The 24,236-nt window shown below is 38.3% G+C and overlaps 1 pseudogene across 1 annotated transcript; it reads left to right on the forward strand.

The window, feature by feature from the left end:
- Window positions 1-13,690: 13,690 nt before the first annotated feature.
- LOC104609443 (GTP cyclohydrolase 1-like) lies at window positions 13,691-23,916 on the forward strand (annotated as a pseudogene). Its single transcript, XR_016083535.1, has 3 exons — window positions 13,691-14,068; window positions 14,162-14,368; window positions 22,333-23,916. The product of XR_016083535.1 is annotated as a GTP cyclohydrolase 1-like (transcript).
- The last annotated feature ends 320 nt before the right edge of the window (window positions 23,917-24,236 follow it).

The raw sequence follows: 24,236 nt of genomic DNA on the forward strand, positions 1-24,236 counted from the left end.
TTGGGAGACATCTTCTTGGAGAGAGTGACTCCGTGCCTGAAAGGAACATTTCATTTCTTGGAGTTTTCCATGCTGTATCTTTTGACTATTTTGTCAATGTAAGCAGATTGGGATAATCCTATTATCCGCTTCGATCTATCTCTATAGAGTCGAAGACCCAGTATATAGGAGGCTTCTCCAAGATCTTTCATGGAGAATTGCTGCGAAAGCCATACTTTCACCGTAGTTAACATTCCTACATCATTCCCAATGAGTAGAATGTCATCTACATACAGAACCAAGAAGGTAACCTTATCCCCACTATGCTTCCTGTAGACACAGGGTTCATCCGGATTCTGCTCGAAGTCAAACGATTTGACAGCAGAGTTAAAACGGATGTTCCAACTTCTAGAAGCTTGCTTAAGCCCATAAATGGATCTGTTAAGTTTACATACCATGTTTTCCTGACCTGCAGCAATGAAGCCTTGCGGCTGCTGCATATAGATATCTTCAGTAAGATCTCCATTCAGGAATGCAGTTTTGACATCCATCTGCCAAATCTCATAATCATGGTATGCTGCTACAGCTAGCAGGATCCTAATGGATTTAAGCATGGCCACAGGCGAAAAGGTTTCCTCATAATCGATGCCCTCTTTCTGAGTGTACCCTTTCGCCACCAGACGAGCCTTGAAGGTCTCAACTTTACCATCGGGGCCCTTCTTCCTCTTGTAAATCCATTTGCAACCGATTGCCTTTACCCCGGAGGGCGGATCTACTAGAGTCCAGACTCCATTGGTCTCCATTGAGTCCATCTCTGCCCTCATGGCCTCCACCCACTTCTGGGAATCTATGTCCAACATAGCTTCCGCGTAAGTCATGGGATCCTCCTCACTAGTCAAGGTTTCCACCAGGTAACTATCTTGGTCATAACCATAACGGACTGGTGGCCTGGATGCCCGAGTGGATCTTCTAAGTTGGTCACTACCTGGAACTTGTGGGACATCTCCCACTGCTCCTGAGCTCTCCTCATCAAGAACAACTTCCTGGCGATGGGTGTCCAGGATATAATCGGTTTCCAAGAATTGTGCATTTCGACTACAGAACACTTTCTGCTCACTTGGGTCATAGAAAAGGTAACCTACAGAGCCTTTTGGGTAGCCTACAAATAGGCAACGGCTGGTCTTAGATTCCAACTTGTCTGCACTCATTCTTTTAACGTGTGCTGGACAACCCCAAATCTTCAAGTGTCTGACACTTGGTTTCTTTCCGGTCCAAAGTTCATATGGAGTATTCGGAACCGATTTGGTTGGAACCCGATTCAGCACGTAAATCGCAGTCTCTAATGCGTAACCCCAAAAGGATGTGGGTAACTCTGAGTGTATGAGAAGCGACCGGACCATATCTAATAAGGTCCTATTCCTCCTCTCTGAAACACCGTTAAGTTGTGGTGTAGCAGGAGGAGCTAATTGTGATACTATCCCATTGTCCTTTAAGTAGTCCCCGAATTCGTCAGAGAGATATTCGCCACCTCAATCGGATCGAAGGGCTTTAATTTCTCTCCCTAACTGTTTCTCGACCTCTTGTCTAAACTCTTTGAACTTTTCAAAGGATTCAGACTTGTGTCTCATTAGGTACACGTAACCATATCGTGAAAAATCATCTGTGAAGGTGATGAAATACACGTGTTGATTTCATGTCCTAACACTCAGGGGACCACATACATCAGTATGTATTAGGTCAAGTGTGCCTGTACATCTTTCAGGCTTACCATTAAATGGTCGTTTCATCATCTTGCCTTGTAGGCAAGGCTCACAGGTGGGAAGATCTTCTACAGCTAGAAAATCCAAAGGACCATCCTTTACCAACCTTGTGATTCGGTCAACACCGATGTGGCCAAGTCGGTAATGCCACAGACACATGGGATTAACTGTATCACGGGCTCTCTTCTTGGGGTTTTCAACTGACGTAGTTTCGGTTATGTTAGTTTCTAGAGAAGGATGTAGAACATAGAGACCGTTCTCCAGTTCCCCGTATGCGATGAATCTGTTATTTCTTTTAATAGTAATCGTATTACTGAAGAAGACAGAATAACCATCTGCACACAGTTTTGAGACAGAAACAAATTTCTTCTTAAATTTTGTACATAAAGACAATCTTTTAGTACAATTTTTCCTTCTCTAAAATATAATTCCACGGTTCCTATGGCCGCGGCTGCAACAGTTGCAGTAGTCCCCAAGTAGAGTGTGACTTCTCCTTCACTCAGCCTTCTGCTTACCTTGAACCCTTACAGTGAGTTACACGCATGAGTTGAAGCCCCGGAGTCAATACACCAGGACGCAGAAGCTACCAATAAATTGGTTTCTATAACACAAGTTTTGAAGTTACCTTTCTTGGATTCCAGGTAGGCAGGACAATTCCTTTTCCAGTGGCCGGTCTTCTTGCAAAAGTGACAAGCATCCGATGCTTTGTCTTTCTTCTACTTCTTGCTTTTAGTGGCTTTCTTCTGAGGCTTCTTTGTCTTCCTCTTTCTCTTGCCTGTCTTGCCAGCTTCAACAAGCATGGCTATAGGCTCATTCTTTTTAATCAGTTCTTCAGCTCTTTGCAACATATTGCTGAGCTCTTGTAAGCTAACATTCAGCTTGTTCATGTTATAGTTCATGATGAACGGATTAAATGAAGGAGGCAAAGAGTTAAGGATAGCATCTATCTGGGTTGCAAGGTCCAGCCCGGATCCAAGAGCCTCCAGTTTGTTGATGTATCCCATCATCCGAAGACAATGGTCGTGAACTTGTTGACCCTTGGACATTTGTGTGGTCATGAACTGTTTTAAGACCTTTTGTCGAGTAGAACAATTCTGCTCTTCATACATTGTCCTGAGACTGTCCAATATGTCTTTAGCAAGTTCGATCTGATCGAACTGCCTCTGTATCGGATTGTCCAAGGAGGCAATGATGTAACACCGGGCAAGGGAGTTTTTCTCCTCCCATTCTTGATGGTCTCTCCTTCGGGCCTCAGAAGCCCTATCTCCCGGATGCTCCAGGGCAGGATTCTTTGCCACTTTGTCAAGTTTTTCAGAAGCAAGGACCAGCATAAGGTTCCTATACCAGTCAGCATAGTTTGGGCCCTTCAACTTGTTGTCATCAAGTAGCTTTGCAAAGGATCCGTTTGCCATTTTCTAATAAAAGAGCAAACATCAGTCCACGACCTAATTTGATTCATGTTCATTTCATAGATATGGATTTTAATCTACGATCCATTTCCATTTATTCGTCTATGAGATTTCCCTCCTTTCTCAGTGACGGAGACTACGGGTTGTCTCTGGAAATGTGGGAAATCACATAGGGTGCATGAGGCCAATTGTTTCAGCTGCATAACCCCACCACCTTTCTGTGAAGGATCATATCCACTCATCATATGAGTTTTCCCTTTGGCCTCAGTCAGATAAGGTTCAGAGCCGTTTTCAGGTAAACCTTTCTGTCCAGTGAGTGCTTACCCATCATATTCATGAACGCCAAGGTACCGTGAGAGAGTTCCCATTTTCTGGTGAAGCCCCTCCCACATCGGTCTATGACGCCCCTATCATCTTATGAAACACTTAGACAAGCCCAACAGCAAATGGATAGCCCATTTTCTGGTGTGTTTCCTCATTACTGAAGGACCCATCCTTGTGCTAATGATGGAAGGCCTTTAGAGAGTTCATTATATGAATCTCCCTATCACATGCACTCATATCATCTGGAGGGAACAGATAATTACGCCCTAGTTCTATCTTTAGGTCAAACCAAAGTGGCTCCCACTGACTTTCATAAAGCCAGATTTTGGTGGGCCTAAATCGGCTAGGGTTCCACACGAGACCTCATGATGAGGTGTGGGGCCCACCACTGAGGGAGGTCATCCAATGACCAAAAGGGACACCATGGCAATGATGTGCATTCAGCCATGGTGTGCGAAAGAGCCACTGTCGATTGAGCATGGGCCAAGTACTTATGGCCCATGTACGTAGCACATCACACATCCATACATCACATGCAGGGATAAATTGATCCAATCAATCAATTATCTGTAAAGCCCATTTGAAGCCCATTTTAAATCCATAATATTAACCATTAACATTATCTAGGTATATGGGCCGAACAGTTCAACCCATATAGCTTTAAGGGTTAAGTGGGCTTATAGCAGTTTTAACTGTTTAAAACTGGGCCTTTACAGGTTGGGCCGAATTAACCATTTAATTAAATATCAATCCTTAGGCCCATTGGTGGAAATTAGGGCTGACTTTCAGCCTTGATTAAACCCTAGATTCGGTCCAAACAGTTTGAACCAATCTTGGTTCGAATGGGTCTAGGGTTTGATCTTTAATTAAATCTTTAATTCAAGAAAATAATCTGAAATTAATTACTGATAAAAGAAAAACAACAATCAGTAAATCAGGGCTGTTCACACAATCCATCCTGCAAAACAGAGGTTAGATCACAGAATGCAGTTTCACAAACTGCAAATCGCAGATAGCGATTCTCCCATCTGCGAAATCTTCTTCTCTGCGAAATCTCCCTTTCTGCGCCGCCATCTTCGATCCAAAATTAAAATAGAAATCCTATTTCTATTAATAATTACATCAGATCGAATACCTATACATTGAGTCTAAAAAATAAAAAAAATTATTTACAGACCAAATGTAATAAATAAATCAAGAAACTGCAAATCTTGCAGGTTCCCTGCGCAAACCAAGATTTCGATCTCCTCTTGTACGAACAGCCCATAAATCAAGAAAATCATAAAGAACAATTCTAAATAATAATCAGATTTATATAAAATTAATTTCAGATTATTTGCCCATTAATTTTGGGAACAAAATTTCCCAAAACCCATATCTGCGCAAATCGGGTAGAACACCTTCTGCCCATTTGCGCAGGTTCAGATCTGAAACAAATTGGTTCAAGATTTGAACCATGGCTCTGATACCACTGAAGGGATGAGAGATCCATCCTATGGATGCCCAAAAGATTGCGGAATAAGGGGCGAATTTCAAAAATTTTTCTCTCCCTTCAACTGGGAATCGTATTCCCCATTTAGAAAATCATATTTTCAAGGATCAATTCTGAACCATAAACTGAACCAGATCTGAACCAAAAAGAAGTGGGAAGGATTATACCTGATATGGAGAAGTAATATCTCCCAACGAAGGTGTTCACGCCCAAGGAAGGATCCAAAGACTGCTCCCACTGAAGATGGCGCAGTGCAGGTGGAGCAGAATCAGCAGTGTTCTTCTCCAAGAACTCTGTCCTTCGCAAGAATCAGCAAGATGGCACGTGAGCACAGCTTCCTTTCAATCCTTTCTCAAAGGACTGATGTCAAGATCCAATCTTGACTTCTCCCACAAGTGGAGATCGAACTGGAAAGCAGGGCGGCAAGAACAGGGAGGCGGCAAGAGAGTATTTGCAGGGAGCAGAATTCTCTCTTCTAGATTTCAGCACCAAAGAAACCTGATGATCTGTGTGTATTGTGTCTCTAAAGGCTGCCGCCCCCTTCTTCTTTTATAGTCTTAAAGGGATCAGCTCCTAATCAGATTAGGAGTTGCTAATCCAAATCATATTTGGTTTAGAAGTTCCTTTAAGTGATAAGGGATAATCCTTATCTTATTTGGAGATCAGATCAACCATCTCCTAATCTGATTAGGAGGTTTCCAGATCTAAATCTTATTTAGATTTTGGACTCTCTAAGTGGATAGGGTCTAAGCCCAATCCTATTAGCTGATCCACTTCAGATTTCGCCCCTTTATTAACTAAATAAGCAGCCCAGTTCGAAATGGGCTTTAGGCCCATTAAGCTTATGTGCTCACTTAACCCTCTTAACTGCTGCCCAGTTGGGCTTCCTTGTGTGGCGTGGGACCCAAGCATTGATCTACACATCAGCCACATGGGTTCGGCCCAGCCTTTGTTACAAGGCCTGGCCGAATACACTGTTAAAGACAGTGCACCCCCTGAAACCCATCAAATGGGCTCTACGGGCCCAACACTTACCCTAAGAGGTCCCTGGGCCAAGCCACCTTGTAACACCCAGGGACTGTGGGCAGATGCAAGATTAGCCCATCAGGTATTAACCTCAATGGTCTTACACTTAACCTCTCAGCCCATAATGATCATACACTGCCCGACAAGAGAGGACCTCTCCCTCGGCTACAAGGAACAGTGTTGCACTCTCCACTCATATGGATCCCGGGAATTAAAACCTTCTTGCAAACAATTTAGAAACCATATATATATACTTTTATATCTTATATAAAATATATTTTGCAAAACAAATCTCAACGGTTGAAATCGGCTGCCGGCAGTCTTGGTTTCCATCAGTGAGAGTGCATCCCCGATCATTACCTTTGTCCGACAAAGGGGCTGATCCTGTCACTATGATCACCCACTCAGATGAATTCTCGGACTGTCCCAACATACCCAGGTTTTGACCCCCGCTAAGGATCTCACTGATTGGTACATCAAAGATAGCCCAATCCGACACCAAGTGCAGTATCATAATCGAGTCTAGGGGTCGGGTGTAACTTTCCAGTTTTGCCCATCAATCTCCAAGGTCCAGGGCAATATTGGAAATCTGGTCCAGTTCAAAGATTCAATTAATCCTACACTGTATGTGCCTAGGGTCTCACCTTGGCAGCTGAGACAAGCCACCCCAACCGACTTGGTGGCACTACAGTGTCAGCCTTGTCAGGATAGGTCTCCCCAGACCGACCCACTGGCTGTGAACATTCTAAACTAACACGAGTCTCATTAAGTGTCCAGTTTAAGGGTATTACACAGAAACATACCATGGGAACATGAATCAAATATGTATCTTTATTCATTTACAATAAACTCATAAAGTACATCATTCTGATTGAAGCTAAGGGCATACAAAACTGTCTAACAGTCATCGACGTACTCCTCCACGCTCCTACCAAGTTGTTATCTGAAGATATGGTTCATGATGTGTTTGAGTGGGGTGAAGTTGTGATATGTCAATGGTGGGGGCCTCGACGGATTGGCCTCTTGCTGCCGCAAACTCTCTTTCCATCATCCTTATCTCAACATTTTCGGTTGTTCCAAGCTTCCTCCTCTCGTCTGCGCAACAGTTGGGATTCTTCGGTGCTCATGTACTTTTGTGTGTGTGTCATGAGAGCAGTTAGAGTGGGGAAGGGTTCTTCTCTAGAGAAAAGTTGAACCTAGATGAGCATAGCTCGTTTATAATGGCAACGACATTTACTGTCTAGTCCAAGAACTAGACTTGGAGGGCCTTAGTGTTAAACCTTGTCAAGTAATCCCTCAGCATCTCATCCTCTTTTTGTCATACCTACACACGGCTAGTTGAGGTCTTCCAATGTCAACAAGTAATTGTGAATTGCACCAGGAATTATCCTTCAAGCTGCTCCCATGAGGCAATGGACTATGGGGAAGGGTGGTTTACCACACACGGGCCATGCCTTGGAGAGTCGCAACAAAAGCCTTGCACATGAGACCCCTAGATGAGTTGTGTGGCATCATTATAGCCTTGAATCCTTCAAGGTGATCGCTGCAATCCGATGTCCCATCATACTTCTCAAATTGTGGGGATCGCCACCCAAAAAAGAGGGAGCTCATCTACGACTTCTTGTGTGTAGACCAGTTCCTTTGTAGGGCACTACTCCGTAGGACGAGATGCCAGTGGGATCGTATTGCGGTCAATCTGGCTATGTTCTAACTCGTCCAACCTTTCTTGTAGATACTTGATCTCCGTGTCCCAGTTGGCCTAACCGATGTTTGCAGATTTTGCTATCTTGGGCATTGCTCATCGATCTTGGACGGAGCTAGACTCAACAAGTGAAATTTGCGGTTGTTGGTGGTGTGAACATTGGTCGAGCCGCTCTTTGGTAGGGAGTTAAGTTCCAGCATGGTGGGACTGAGTGTGAGCTTCATTGGCTTGGGTCCGAGGTTGGGAGTAAGACTTTTGAGACATCTGGGGTTGCTTGTGCTCAGTCTTAGTCTTCGATTGGTTCATAGGGTGCCTTTTGGGGTCATCAGTCTAAGGATCAACCGCCATAGGCACCTGCGTGGCTAGCAAAGCGGTTGGGGGGACTTGTCCCTATTGCCCCAACACCTCCATCATTGTGATGAGGCGATCGACCTTATGTTGTAGGGCATTGAACTTAACAGGGTCGACTTGGGCTTGTGGTTGAGCTTCCCACGGAAGGGAGTTACGCTATAAGCGAGATCCCCTTGATGGGGAGTGAGCGCCAGAGTGGTCGAATGTATTCTTAGGCATGGTTGCTTGTCGTGCATGAAAAGAGGGAGAACAAGGAATAGGCTTTTTGTGTGTTTCCCACGTATGACACTAATTTGATGATACCCGATCCGAAGTATACCTAACTGAGGACACAGTCAGATAAATCCTTGCCAACTGGACGAGGCCAAGGTAGAAGGAAGAAGTTGTGCACTGAGATAGTCTGCAACCATAGAGAGGATTAGAGGCCCGAGGAATTATTTCCCAAGAAGGAACTCCAATGCTCAAATCAGTAACGAGGGATTGAGAGTGGTTGGGACGAGCTGTTAAGGGCGAGCTAGTCCTAACCGAAGAAATGGGTATGAGAGCATAATGCTGAGGAGCAAAAGTTCTTTACCTCGAGGGGAAGATGCCTTTAAATAGCTGAACATCCGTGTTGTAGTCGGATGAGATCTATGGGCTTGTCGGGATGAGGTTGCCTGCCGAAGTTCTCGGGGGTCCCACATTCCCTAGTGGGGCATGCATCCTTGCCCGTGTGAGACTCTGCTTCCTCGGGGTACCTTTTCATGACGCGGCCACAATGACATTTGCTGATGTGGTCCGAAGATGTTGGCCACGAAACCAACACGTTGCAGATTCAGCCAGCTGAGGCACCACCCGAACAATTTGACTCATCACTCGAACTGAGAACGGAGAATAGAAAGGAAAGACACTTCTATTTCAAACTTTGCCAAGTATTTTTGCCTCATCCCCATGTATGCCATTACTTTTGCCATTTTTCGGTAATCTAGGCAGTTTCATACTTAGTGTGAATGGAGCATTTTAAATACTATAAAGTGCCACTCTGTTTTATTCTAAATCAGTCTTTACTATTTTTGTAATTTTCATGTTGGAAATCAGTTTTGAAAGAACTTCCGATGTCCATACTCCATAGGGTTGGAAGTTCTTAGAACGAGACGGTTTTAGTGTTTAGAAAGGTCTTTAACAGGTTTCTAGATAAACTAATGACATCTTGGTGAGATTCAACATCAATCCTTTTACAAAGACCATATCAACCGAACCTCTAGCAGTCATTCGAGTTATGAAGACACTGTTTTTGGGTCGGACTTTCTATGTAAGTGAACCCAAATTCGACCCATTTCAATTTAACTAGATTGGTTCTTCAAACAGAAAGTAGCACTAATTATTTTAACAAAAATTATTACTAAATTAATAGATAATAATTTTAAGACATTACAAAAATAATTTCCACATAAAATTATAATTACTTAAATAATCAAATAATAGACAGTTATAGGAGGGTTGGACCAGATAGGGGGTGATCCAAATATGATCCGATTAAAAAACTGGATCACATTATCCCATCTGAAAATGCGACAAAGGGGATATCCCATTTCAATTTGATTGTTATCTACTTTGCTTTCTCAATTAACAGAAATTATTCAATAACAATAACAATAATAATTTAATAAAATTGTTAATTATTTAAATGGTTTTATTCCAATTATAATTATAAAACTAATTGAAATGTTAGTCATTCCAAATAATTATAGTTCATAATTATAAAAAAAATAAGCATTAAACTAAATTTTGAATAATTATTCAAAATAATTTAAAACATAGTTAATAATTATAAAAAAATTGAAAATTATTTATTCAAAATAATTAGTTAATAATTATAAAAAAATAATTATAATATCAAGATAATTATTCAAAAGTAATTGAATTTACTCAAAATGTAGTGAATGATTATCAAAAAATAATTTCCTCAAGATGCACATTTTGAAAAGGAAATCATTGCTTAAGATATTTATATTGGAAGATAAAGGATTATAATTTTGGAAAATTTTGGAAAAGGAAATTATTGATAAACTTATATTCGAAAAAAAGATAAATAATTGTCATTTTGTAAATAAACTATTTAAAAATAAATTACATAATAAGAATTAAAAAATAAATTTCAATATTTTTCCAAATTAAACAAATGTACTAGAAAAGGATATTACTGATTAAGATATTTATATCGGAAAATAAGATATTATAATTTTGGATTAGGTATTTATTGATTATATTGTTGTAAATAGATTATTTATAATTTAGTGTACTTCTGGAAATGAAAATTTGTGTAATTTTCATTGTAAATTATTGAAAGTTATATTTTTTTTCAATTTTCAACCAAATTATTTATTGCATTTTCCGGAAATTATTTTGGAAAACTGTAATTTGAACAAATAATTAAACAAATTATTTTCATTATATAAATTAGTATATCCTTTTTATCTTTTTATTATCAAATTGGACATAGGGTTTTTCTGTATATCGCACGAGTCTCCACTAATAGTATAATATAGGGTTAATGTATGCGGCAAGATATCCATACAACTCAGCTTGTTTGAGCTTGAATGGATCTTGATATCTATGGCCCCATAAGTAGCCAATACTTTGGATTCATATTCCAAACCCAATTGTAATCAAGATACGCAATGCAGACCCATACCCTATATAATTGCATTGATTTGGCGCTATCCTAAGTTCAAAGAGTTGGGATGTATCCATTTTTTAAGGTTAAATACCCTTTCAAGAGATGTTCTGGTCCAATTTTTGAAATTATAAAAAAAAAAATAAGAGTTTCACCCATTTGAATTGCCATGATACACAGTTTTTGAATATCCATATTGATACTAATGGGTCTGCCCGACCCATTAACAGCCCTACCCACGTTCACAAGATTAATATAGGCCGGCAGTTACTTTCCTACTAAAGCAATATAGCAATAGGCAATATAAGTTGTACTCAAATCCCGAAATCAACACTTTAGGCTCCATTTGGAAGGAGTGCAAATATAAATATGTAGAGTACAAATACATACAAGTAATGGATCAGGGCGAAGTTATTAATGGTGCATAGCACTGAATAAAAAGAAAAAAAAAGTCCAATCTGCCCAAGTTTTAGTGCCTGATTGATTTCACTTCAAACAAGTAATTTTTCTTATAAGTAATCGATAAAAGTGGTGAGACCACACATTAAGTGGAAAATAAGTACTTGTAGGTGTTTGGTAAAAAAGTACCAAAAAGGTACTTATTAAAAAGTCCTTGTTTATTTTTTTAAATACCTAGAATGCCCCCGTCTCTCCTTAAACTCCCTTCTTCCTCACTCGAACAGGGGTGAACGTACTAGCAGCGGTACCTTCCTTTGGAGTGACCGGCGACTGTCGAACGAGCTACAAACTTGGCAGTGTCCAGGTCGGATACACGTTTGGACTTGTTTTCTACATATATTCTTGAATATTTTGTTTTTTTTTTTTTTGAGATTTTAAACGCCTAAAACCCTCTTTACTAGATTTGGTTTTTTGGGGCAATTTCAAGCATTCTCACTGTGCTCTTGCTGACGATACTTAGGTCAACCATCCTCCTCCCTCGTCTTTATTTTAAAACTATTTTTAGTGCAATATTTTGATTAAAACCGATTTTTTATTTTTAGAGATAAATCCAAAATATTTGCTTGGTTTTTTTTTTTTTGCATTGTCTATTTGATAGATTCCTATGCATGAATAGATTTTTTTTTTCGTTTTCTTGTTAAAAATGATGCAAACATATGTTGAAATATGTGGGTTACAGATTTTTTTCTTGATTTTTGTATGAATAATTAGTTAAATGTTTATATTTTTATTAATTTGTGATTGCATTTTTCTCTATTTTTGATATGTATAATTGTGATGTCTTTTATATTTTGTTGTGATTAATATTTAGTTAAATGTTTATATGTATTCTTAATTTGTGATTGCACTTTTCTTTATTTTTTATGTTTTGTATATGTTATTGTGATTAATAATTAGTGAAATGTTTGAATTATTTTTTGAAAATTTGTAAATATTTGTTATGTTATGTTTTGTATTTTTTGTGATTTTCTTTGAATAATTCGAATTTTAATTTGTTGCATTATCCTATTTTGTTTTTTTTAAATAGGATATTGGTGGTGTTTTTTATATTTTCTTGAATAATCAAAATTTAATTTTTTTGATTTATTATTAACATGTATACTTATGATATTATTGTTATTTATCAATATTATTCATTATTGTTATTATTATTATTATATTATTATTATTATTATTATTATTAGTAGTAGTGGTAGTAGTAGTAGTAGTAGTATTAGTATTAGTATTAGTATTAATTGTGTCCACATGACCTTCACGTGTGGGTTCACATGGGCTTTCAATTGTCATGATATGACACTTTTCATTGAAATGTATAATATAATATGTGAAAAACATTATATATATATGTATAAGTGAAGTAGTGGCTAAAATTGTCATTTGTGTCAATATAAGCACTTATGGAGAAAGTAACCAAACATGCCTATTCCAATAAGTGCTTAAAAACATAATAAGTGATTTGACAAGTGGGTCACCAAACAGTCTCAAGTGGTTGTTAAAATAAGTACTAAAAAGTACTTGTGCAACAAATAATTCTTTTAACAACCACTTAGAGGGTGTTTGGTTCCGTTTACGTTTATGGGTGGTTGTTTATTTATACTTTTTCACTTTAAACGTTTTTTACTTTAAAGGTTTCCTATTTTTGTTGTTTGATTGGGCTTCACTTTAAACGTTTTCTTTACTCTCCACATCAAATTAATATCCATTAAAGTGCGACACATCAACATTTGGTTTCAAAAAACATTGGGGCGTTGGGGGAAACAAGAATTTGACGTTTCCCCAAATGCCCCATGCACAAAAATAAAGTATTTCAATTTTTTACCATTTATCAAATAAACGGATAAACGGTAAAACTGAACAATTATTTCATTTTGCTTCATATGCAATAAACACCAATACCTATGTAATACTGATGTGACAACATTTTTTCAATAAACACCAAAAGAACCAAACACATACTATATTATCACGTCAGATCGATCTCTCTCAACAGGATGATGCTTAAGCACTATCAGTGGACGCGGCTTCTCCACGAAAAGCCATCATGGTCCCACCACTTTGCCACTAGATCCACTCATCCACCAATTGCCTCCTATCATTTCTTTTGTTTGTTATTTATCTAATGCCTTCTTATCCCATCGTTTGAACTTTGAACACTTGGCAAATATGCAATGACTTTCATCTCTAGTGGGTCCTATTTCAGAATTGGGATCTGACCTCACAGTCACATCCCATCCTCCATCCTATACTGAGGATATCAGTATGAGAGATGTTCCTCTTCACCACCATATCCGGACCCATTTGTCAAATTCTTGAAATTTTGTTGACCTTTGACTTGGAAAAGCATTCATCGCACTGTATACTTGCATCACCAGCTTCATCAGCAAGAGCCTGGATCTCAATTCAGGCTCAATTCTGAAACCCCTTTTTCTTAGTGCAATCTCACAGCATACGACCCGAATTCAATCTATAATGCAAGTACTTCTCCCTACCGGATCCGGATCTCCTGGTCGTCTAGTTGGTGGGTCGGTGGATGAATAATGTGGGTCCCATTATCAAGACATTGACGACGCAGATCCTTCGTTGGTGGGTCCTGCATTCGGGTGAGAGTTGTGACACAGCAAACGAAAAAAGATCCACATATTCAAGATCAACGCTAGTTTTCCGCCCTTGCGTTTAGGCTGCAGCTATAAATTGGAGCCTTCGTCTTTGATCTCCCTACCCGCCTACCCGGTTTTTGTTTTCGTTGCTCTCTTCCATTTCAAAAACTGGGTATGTGCTACTGCTGTGGCCTGTGGAACGTTGTGGGAAATTATCTTGTGGGGGGCTGATTTCAACTCCTCGACGTCTCTGGCTGTGGTTGAAGGTTGATTGGTCCATCTTAGTCATCTGGCTTTGTTCTTCTTGATCTGGGTACCTCTTTTTCTAACTCTTCTTCGTATTTCAATACCGGGTTTCGAATTTGGAACGTTTTGATTCAGTGGGTTTTTGCTGATCCTGGTTTAGATTAGCGTTGTTTTGGTATTCGTCGTCTGTCAATGGGCGCTTTGGATGAAGAGCATTTCAATGGAGAGCTTGAGAATGGACAGGGAACTGCTGTTATCGAGGACGCTGTCAAGGTTCTGTTGCAGGGTCTGGGGGAAGATGCTAGCAGGGAAGGTCTCAAGAAGACTCTACTTCGCGTTTTAAAAGCCCTTCGAGAGGGAACAAGAGGTTGCCAATCATTCCCTTCTTTTCATTCGTTGATTTTAGGACCTTATAAAAAAAGATTTAATTTTTACTGCTCTTGGATATACTGATTTTGTGTCTCTTACCAAGATTCAAACCATTTTAACTGATGGCATCTCTGCTCAATCGTACGGGTATTGTTTGTCTTACTACTAATGGTCTTGAATTTTGAACTTGTTTCCCGTAATTGACATGAAATATACATGGGATTGTAGCTGATATACTGTTGGTAGTTGCATTCATATTTTCACAATTGGAGCTTTATCTGGCTTTGATGGATTGTCGGATTTTTCTGCTTGGTTGATGCATTTGTTTATACCTGAAAATGTAGTTCTGACGCCAGAATACCATATGGGTTTTCTTACTGTTGAAGTCACTGGTTTCTGAAGCCAAGGCCTTTATTGCTATTGCTTTTCTTTTTCCAATGTTTTTTTTTCTTCTTTTGGGGAGGGTGGGGGGTAAGGCGGTTTTTAGATTGGAGTGCAACAGACTTTTTTCAGTGGGTGCTTTGGAACGGAGAGGGCCTACATTTTGGCTATTTGCTCTTTGCAATTAGGTGTGAACGGCAGAAAGTGCACTCCTTTTGACCCCACATCCTTCAGTGTGATTTCTAGTTTCCAGATAGTAGAACTAGTTGGTGACCAATTCACCTGTAGGAATGGAGCTTATTAATTATAAGGAACATGTCAAATACTATATCATAATCGTGTGGCAAGAGCCAACTGACTGTTTGTGGTATTGAATGTGTTGATTATTTTAGGATGTCGTGTGGTCCCCTAGTTCACATCTTCACTGTAGGGAAGCTTTTCAATGTCCTGAGATGTTATAGGAAATGTACAATGCAGAGGCAGTGTATATCTTCTTGTTTTCTCTTTCCATGTTTACCTTTTGTATTCCTTAGCGTCATGTAATTGTGTGTTCATAGTGCCTTTAAGTCCAGAGTGGGTATTTTGTCTTTTCTTGTTGTGGATATTTAGTGGCTAAGGCTCATTTCTCTACATGTGGTTTCTATGCTCTCTCCTCCAGAATTCCATACCATCTACATTCTTGCTGCTAGGGATGTCAATGGGTCGGGTTTGGTACAGGCTCACCTCAATCCAAACCTGACCTGAAGATACTCCAAGTCTCCAACCCAATCCATCTAAATAAAATGGAACCTGAACCCAACCCAACCTGTCCCCACAAATAGTATATCTATACTCAATCAAGGCTATAGTTACAAATATTTGCAGTGGCACCTGTTGAAGGACTGATTTTTGTCCAAAAAGGTCGAACCTTGTTGGGTTTACAAATGTGAAATTTAACTCTTTTATCGGTCCTAGAATTGTGGAATTCAAAATTTAACTCTTTTATCGGTCCGAAGCTCTAAGAACCCCCTATTTGCTAATGTTATTCATTCATTCATTACAATAAAATATCTTCTTAAAAAGCAATGAAAGTTACAAATTCATTATTTTTTGTGTGAGAACTAAGAATTTAACACCTAACATGGACTTGTTTGGGCTTGCCTCGAGGTCATGGCATGGGGGTCTAGGGGCGGAGCCCCCGGCCTAGCTGCTATGTTGAAAAAAAGCAAAAAAGCGACAATTTTTCAAAAGGCGCACGCCTGGGCTGAGGTGCAAGGCGCATCAGGCGCACCAGGTGTGCGCCTTTTGAAAGGGCTGTGCTTAGGACCTAGGCAAGGTGCATACCCTAAAATGTGCCTCGCCTGTGCGCCTAGGCACGCCTTTTAAATCATTGCTTAGGTAAACCCTAGCAGTTTAGAACATTCTAAACCAGCATAAGTCTTATAAATGTCCAGTTTAAGGGTAATAAATAGAACCATACCAAAACACACATGGAATAATAATGATTTGATTTTATTCAATAACAAAAGTCAGAAGACAACAGTCTGATTGGAGTTAAGGGCATAAGTTGTCTAACAACTCCCACTTGCACTCAGGTTCAATCAGGTACAAGCTATAGTCCTATAGTATCCACATGTCCCTTAAACACTTTTTGTGTTAGTGGCTTAGTTAATGGGTCTGCCACATTCTTCGCTAATGCTACTTATTAATCTGGATGTCCCCTCTCCCAACTATTTCTTGTTGAATATGATACTTCCTCTCAATGTGCTTAAAATTCGAGTGGGCTCTCATTTCTTTAGCTTGGGCAATGGCTCCAATTTTGTCACACAGCAGTGAAATGGGTGATGTGCTAGAAGGTACAACTTGTAGCTTTTGGACGAATTTCTTTATTCATACTACTTCCTTGGCAGTCTTACTCTGCCTCAGTTGTGGAATCTGCTATGAACCCCTGTTTGCTACTTCTCCAATCGGTCACACAAGATCCCAATATAAAGATATATCCATATGTAGATTTCTATTACTTGGATTTGATTAGAAGTCGACATAGCCTAAATGGTCGTTTGCTCTAACATCTCAGCCCATAATATCTATATAGTGCTCATAGAGAATGGCCTCTTCCCTGAGTGCAAAATGTAGTATCACACCCTCGACCCAAATGGATCTCAGGATCAAAACCTTTTGCAAACCCTTTTCATAAAATAATCTATTTATAAATGTAAATGCATTTTGCAAACTGATCTCAAAACACATTTAAATCCACTACCAACAATTTTAGGTTTCCATCAGAGAGAGTGTAATCTAGGATATTCTCTTTATTAGACAAAGTGGCTAATCCTATCACAATAATCACCCACTCAAGTGATATTCCAAATTGCTTTAACATACCCAAGTATGCTAAAAGTAGCCAGTCCAACACCTAGTGCAGTATTATTATCAAGTCTTGGGTTGAGTGCAACTTTCTAGTTTTGCCCATTGTCTTCAAGGTTCAAAGCACAACTAGAAATGGTCTTTGTTCAGTATTTCAGCAAACACCCACTGATCTAACCCTAGTAGTTAAGACAAATTACTCCACCAAATCGGCAATACATTAGTGTTAGCTTTGACATGAACTCTCCAAGTTTATCAAGAGAACATTCTAAACTAACATAAGTCTCATAAATGTTTAGTTTAAGCCTTTAAGGGCATACACTGTCTAATAGCACATGAATAATAATGAATAATAATGAGCTGATTTCATTCAATAACAAAAGTTAGAATACGTCAGTCTGATTGGAGCTGAGGGCATACACTATCTAATAGCACCAACGGGCTGGGTTTGGCATGGGGCAAGTACAACCTGAACCTGACTAGGAACCTGATCTAATCCTAATTCATTAGGGACAAGTCAATGTGGGTTTACCACTTACCCGATCCACTAACATGCCTACATGCTTCACGATATAAACTGGTATTTAAATTAATCAATCAAATAGGGGGAAGTCTATGTACATTTGTCCCTCTCCAGACCACACGTTGGTGTGAGACTCGTCCACTGGTCTGCCCTAATCAAATGGGGCACCCATAAGAATAGTAGCATTACTTATCCAAAAATAAAGTAATAATAGCATTTCCTACTATTAAATGGAAAACCACTCTGGAAGTGCAACATATGTAATTTGTGAGACCATTAAATATGGTGGTCAAAACTAATCAGTTTGCTAAATATATTGTAGTTATGATACTAAGAAAAATGATAGGAATGAAGAATGGACTGATCTTATCTCAAAAAGGTTGGACCTTGCTGGGTGGAAAGGTGTAATTTTTTAATCTTGAATCAACCCAACATAGAGGAAATCGAATTTCTATGAGAGAAAAATTTTCTCTCCTAGGGTCTGTCTAGAATAATCATCAAATTTTGTTTCAGAGATCGGGTAGAACGTTACCTGATCCGAATGCCACAAGCACATCTCCCAAAGTGGTGTAAGATGCCTTCAACCAAAATTGCCCTCCAAAGCTGAGGATGGCGCGGTCCAAGATTGGAGTTCGATCAGATCAAAGTAGTGAGAACTTGATGTTGATCTTGTGCACTTCTATGGACAGATCAAATCTCCAAATTTGTGCAGCTTTTGATCACTCAAAAGGTTGATGTTTTTGCCAGAAAACACAGGAGAAAGAGAAAAAGATTTTCCTTTCAGCCTTGGTTGAACTAGGGTTTTTGGGTAGACAATTTTGTGATAATGTCTCTCTCTAATCTCCTACATTCTGTCTTAAATGGAGTTGGCCTTCTAGAGGCCTAAAAGGAGTTTCCCAACTGATTTCTAACTGAATTAGAAACCTGCTGATTAGGGAATTATCCTAACTACTTAGGAGTGTAAGAGAAAAAGGTACTTTCCTAATTTGACCTATACACTCTAACTAACTTCCTAGTCAAACTAGTCTTGTTGGAGTCTAATTCAACCTCTTAAGTAATCTGATTTTTTCACTCTTTGACTGGTCAATTTGACCTGAACCTTATATTGGCATGGGATCCATTAAGCTCTCAAATCAATCATATGGGTTTGGCCCATGCATTAAAATACATGGGCCGAATTCAGTAGAAAGACCTAGTGAGCCGCTCACCCAATCTTATTGGGCTTAGAATCGACCCAACACTTAAATACAAGTGGAGTTTAGGTTTCAGCCATCCTATGAACCCAAACCCAATGGTTTAACATGAGAAAAGTGCTCATCAGGTTTAGCCCAACTGGACACTTTCTCTCAACCCTTCAACCAATAATATCAATACACTACTACGGTACTACCCATAGAGGACCTTTTCTTTGACTAGAAGATGCAGTGTCACACCCTTTGCTCAGATGGATCCTAGGATTAAAACCTTTTGCAAATCCTTTTATAAAATAAACTATTTATAAATATAAATACATTTTGCAAATTGATCTCAAAAGAAGTTGAAATCCACTATCGACAATTTTATTTTTAGGTTTCCATCAGAGAGAGTGTAAAGCAATGTTCGATATCACGCAAGGATTTAAATATCGATATGATACGTCCGGTACGAGGCGTATCGTATCGGTATCAGCCAGAAGGGATAGGGATACACTACGACTAAACCCGTATCCCCTGAATCACATGTATCGGAGCGACACACATTCATATTGGTCTGTATTGTGTTGTATCGACCGATACACATTGATACGGGACGATACGGATTGACGTGTTTCTCGTGCGTTTATTTGTTAAAAATGCGACTGGAGTGTTTCAAACGTAAATCACCCAACGTTAAAGCCTTATCTGCGCCCTTGATCCACTAGGCCACCTTTCACCTTATGAAAATAAATGAAATAAAATAATATTTTCTCAATTCTAGTATCCACAAGTAATGTGAACAAATAACATGTGTTTGTGTTTAACAATTTCAGCAAAATAAAAAAATAATATTCAAAACTAATATTTTATAAACTAATAGAATAAATAATTTTTTAAATCCACATTTATATCAGAAAATTTGTTTAATCTCAAGAAATTTATATGAATAAAGATATTAATAATAGAATAATTATTTTAGTACTTAATACTTATAAATTTGAACATGATATGTATCTTAAAATTTTATAAATTATTAATTAATATTTTAATTTGAACTAAATAAAACTATATGTATATATTAGTTATAAAAATAAAATATTATTTACAAAAACATCGAGAATATAATATAAATTGAATTTGTCAAATCCATTAATCTACATTTATATCAAAAAATGATTTTTTATTTCAAAATTTATGGAAATAAAAATATTAATAATGGAATAATTATTTTAGTAGTTAAAAATTATGAATTTGCATATGATATGTATCTTAGAAAATTTAATATATTTGATATATTTGAAGTTAATATTATATATTTTTATAAATTTTAATTGATATTTTAATTACATTTTATAATAATGTGTTTATTGTTTACAAAAATAAAAATATTGTTAACTAAACATTTGAGAATTAATTTTTAGTTGACTTTTGGTTAATATTAAAAATAGTAAAATAGAAAATAATCGATATAATAATTCACATATAATAGTTGCATATGTTTTGTGCCTTGAAATTCAGTAGAAAATAACACAATAATAGCTTTGTGCATGTATTAATTTGTAAAAAATTAAGGTCTAAGGCATAACTGGACATGGTCCATGTATAGTATTTTCCTAAACACCCACTCATTGTACCTTAGGTTTAATCCTAATAGTTGATACAAACTGCTCCACCAGTCCAGTAGTACAATCGTGTTAGACTTGACATGATAAACTCATCAAGTTTATTAAATGGTTGAGAACATTCTAAGTTAAGCTGAGTCTCATAAATGTCCAACTTAAAGGAATAAATCACAGAAACACACCAAAACACACATGAAATAACAATGCTTTGATTACATTCAATAATAAATTTCAAATTACATCAGTTTGGTTGGAGCTGATCAGCTGAGGGCATACATTGTCTAACAAGAAAGTCCAAATATAAGACTAAACAATTTTTTATTGTTATTTTCCCAAAAAGAACAATTTTAAAAGTTGAATTTATTAAAAGGGAAAAGAGGTATAACATAAACTTAGAAATAATCCTAAATTTTCTAATGGTTAAAACTTAATTTAGCAAGAAACACCATATTGTATATTCTCTTTTTGAAATACACTCACCTTTCTTTTCAAGGATTATTGTGTAGGTTTACCATATACTATGAGGAACACATGCATGATAAGTTTGGGGATTTCAAGTTGTGATTGCTTTTTGTTTAGAAAAGTCACATGTGATTAATTATCATCATCACCATCATTGTCCATGCCTTATCCCAACTATATGGGGATGACATGTGAAAAGATTTCAAAATCTAGAAAAATATCAGCTTCAATAATTACATTAGTATACCAGAGATTAGGAAGATGAATTGTTTCGATAATTTAGAATATATTATAGATGATATAAGATTACTCGAGAATAAATATGCATCAGTATCTTGGATCCCTTGGATCTGTCTTGTATGACACCCTCAACAGGTTTCAAAATTTCAACTGAATCATAGGCAAGTAAATTATTTCAGTTTTGTAGGAGGCCATATGAGCCTATATTGTACTGAACTCTGCATATGTTGCAGAAATTCATTAATGTTTGGTTTTAACTTCTGTAACTTTTTATGTTGCCCAAGTTACAGAATAGAACAGAAAATTATAATCCTGTTGCAGAAATTAATCAAAGTTTGTTTTTATTTCTGCTGTTTTGCCGAAGTTAGAGATCAGGATAAAATTTATAATCATTATAATTGTTCATTTCTAGTATTAGAACCAAAATTCCTTTGTGAGGTTTGTTTCATGGTTAGTGAGCCTTGGAATATATAAATTAGTACACATCCTAGAATTGGGTATTGCCTCCTTCCACTCTATGTAGTGATTGACTTGTAGCATCCTGGGGCTTAAAGGGGTTGAGTAACAATCAAACTAAATGCTCAGAATCTTTAGATGACTCCTGCTGCATTGTTTCACCTATGTAATGAAGGGTCAATTGTCTGGCCACTAGGAATTTTGTTTGGATGGTACCTCCACATTTTGGAAGGGCTTTTCAATGTTACCTTTGTGGATTTAACACCATGTGGTAAAGGACAAAGAAAAGCATTTTTTTATGTGGATTCTAATGGCCATCTTTAAATGGTTAATGGGGTTTCTAGTTTCTGGTGGCACTGTTGATGAGAAAATACCTTTCTTTGCTGTATTGAAATTATTCAGCCAAATGCCTGAGGCCATCATGCAAGATATATGTTTATGTTGGAGGGTGTAAGCATCTGTCCAAATCTCAAAATGAAATTTTAACTGCAGATCTAGAAAAGGGCAAGGTGCCAACCAGCTGGTTGGTAAGGTCTCCTGCTGGTCGTAGTGGAGACTTGGGATCGAATCCCGACTGCACCTGGGTTGGGGGATGGGCTACCCCTGTTGTGTATCCCTTCAAAATATAAAAAAAAAACTGCAGACCTGGAAAAGGGCCTACAATAATTGTGTAGTAATATTGAAAAATGACTTATTGACAAATTAATGATGAGCTTTGGCAGCATTCTGATTGAAGCAGATTTCTTCATTTTTCCAGGTTACAGACAGAAGGTAAAGGATATTTTGTTCATGGAGCTTTATTCCCTGAAGCTGGTTTGGATAATGGAGTTGGCCATGCAGGGGGAGCAGGTGGACTTGTAGTTGTTCGAGACCTTGACCTATTCTCTTACTGTGAATCTTGCTTGCTCCCATTCCAGGTAAAGTTCCATGTTGGTTATGTTCCATGTGGGCAACAGGTGGTTGGCCTAAGCAAGCTCTCCAGGGTGGCTGACATCTTTGCCAAGAGGCTTCAAGACCCTCATCGTCTGGCAAAAGAAGTCTGTCTAGCATTACACAATGCAATTAATCCAGAAGGTGTTGCAGTAGTCCTTCAGTGTTGGCACATTCAGTTTCCAGAGGTAGAATATAGCAGTCAATATCAAAATAGAGACCTTACCAAAGTGGACATGGAAGGGTGGGAGAAAATATCTGTTTCTTCGGGTTCAGGAGTATTTGAAAATGAAAATGAAGATTTTTGGGGTGATTTTCTTTCTCTTCTGAAGTTCAGAGATGTAACTGTAGAAATCAACAATACTCAATCTTGTTGGTGCCCATTTAGGTCTTCGGATTGGCTTGCCTGTGATGGTCACATAGGCACAAAGAATTCCAGTTATAGGGATTCCACCAAGACAGTACCTGCCCAGCCCTCCATGATTGCTGCAGTAGCTGCAATTCTACAGTCTTTAGGTGAAGACCCATTAAGGAAAGAACTTGTGGGTACTCCACAACGTTTTGTGAATTGGTTGATGAACTTTAAGCGATCCAGTTTTGAAATGAAGCTAAATGGTTTCGGTTCTGGTAGAATTGGTCCACTTAAATCCGACCTACATAGGGACAACACAGAGATTCATTCTGTGCTGAACTTGCCGTTCTGGTCACAGTGTGAGCATCACCTCCTGCCATTTCATGGTGTGGTACACATGGGATACTTCCATCCCCGAGGAGCTGATCCTGTTGGGAGATCCATTTTGCAGTCAATAGTACATTTTTATGGTTACAAGCTCCAAGTACAAGAAAGGCTGACCAGGCAGATTGCTGAAACAGTTTCTTCATTGTTGGGAGATGTGATGGTGGTAGTAGAAGCCAACAACATCTGTATGATATCCAGAGGGATTGAGAAAGTGGGTAGCAATACGGCCACAATAGCTGTATTGGGTCGATTTTCAAATGATCCTAGTGCAAAAGCAATGTTTCTACAAATTATTTCAAACAATACTGCCAATGGAGCAACACATCTATAGTTTTACCCCCTTATTCTTAGATTTTCAAAATCTTCTTTCTCCCCCACAAAATTGTTAGCTTCCGCTTTATACTATTTGCAATGTGTAGGCATGCCAGGAATAAAAATTCATACAGATTCTTTCATGTATGAGTTCATGGTAATCTGGGTCTTTGCCAAAATATTCTGTTGGTGGTGCAGGACTTGCATTCAGTAGCTGAAGTCCTGAATGTATCATATAATCTTCAACAAGGATGTGATAGTTGAAGATCCATTTGCTCAAATTCTTTTTCACTCATCTTCTGCTTGTAGCATATAAGCTCTCAGATGATAATTATAGGAAAACTTGTTTTACTTTTGACGTCTTTTTATTTTTTGATAGGAAATGGTGACTTTCATTGAATTTAAATTAAAACACAGATACAACTGTCAACCACCCACGTATAAGGGTGTTGACCCCAATAAAACAATCTTGAGTTACAAAATTGCCCAAAACAAGTTCTCTCTAAAAGTCCCTTGCTTCGCCAACATTTCAGCTAACCCATTAGCCAACCTTCTAACCCACTTGAAAGAGACTCCCATCTCCCTTGATAGCCAATTTATTTCCTTCATGATTTGTCTGTAGACCCAAACCCCCAAACTTTGTGATTGCATCACCCAATGCTAGCTGAGAATCCCCTTCT

Source organism: Nelumbo nucifera, chromosome 3 (assembly GCF_055504915.1).
Source record: "Nelumbo nucifera cultivar China Antique chromosome 3, China Antique-T2T, whole genome shotgun sequence".
Lineage (NCBI taxonomy): Eukaryota > Viridiplantae > Streptophyta > Magnoliopsida > Proteales > Nelumbonaceae > Nelumbo > Nelumbo nucifera.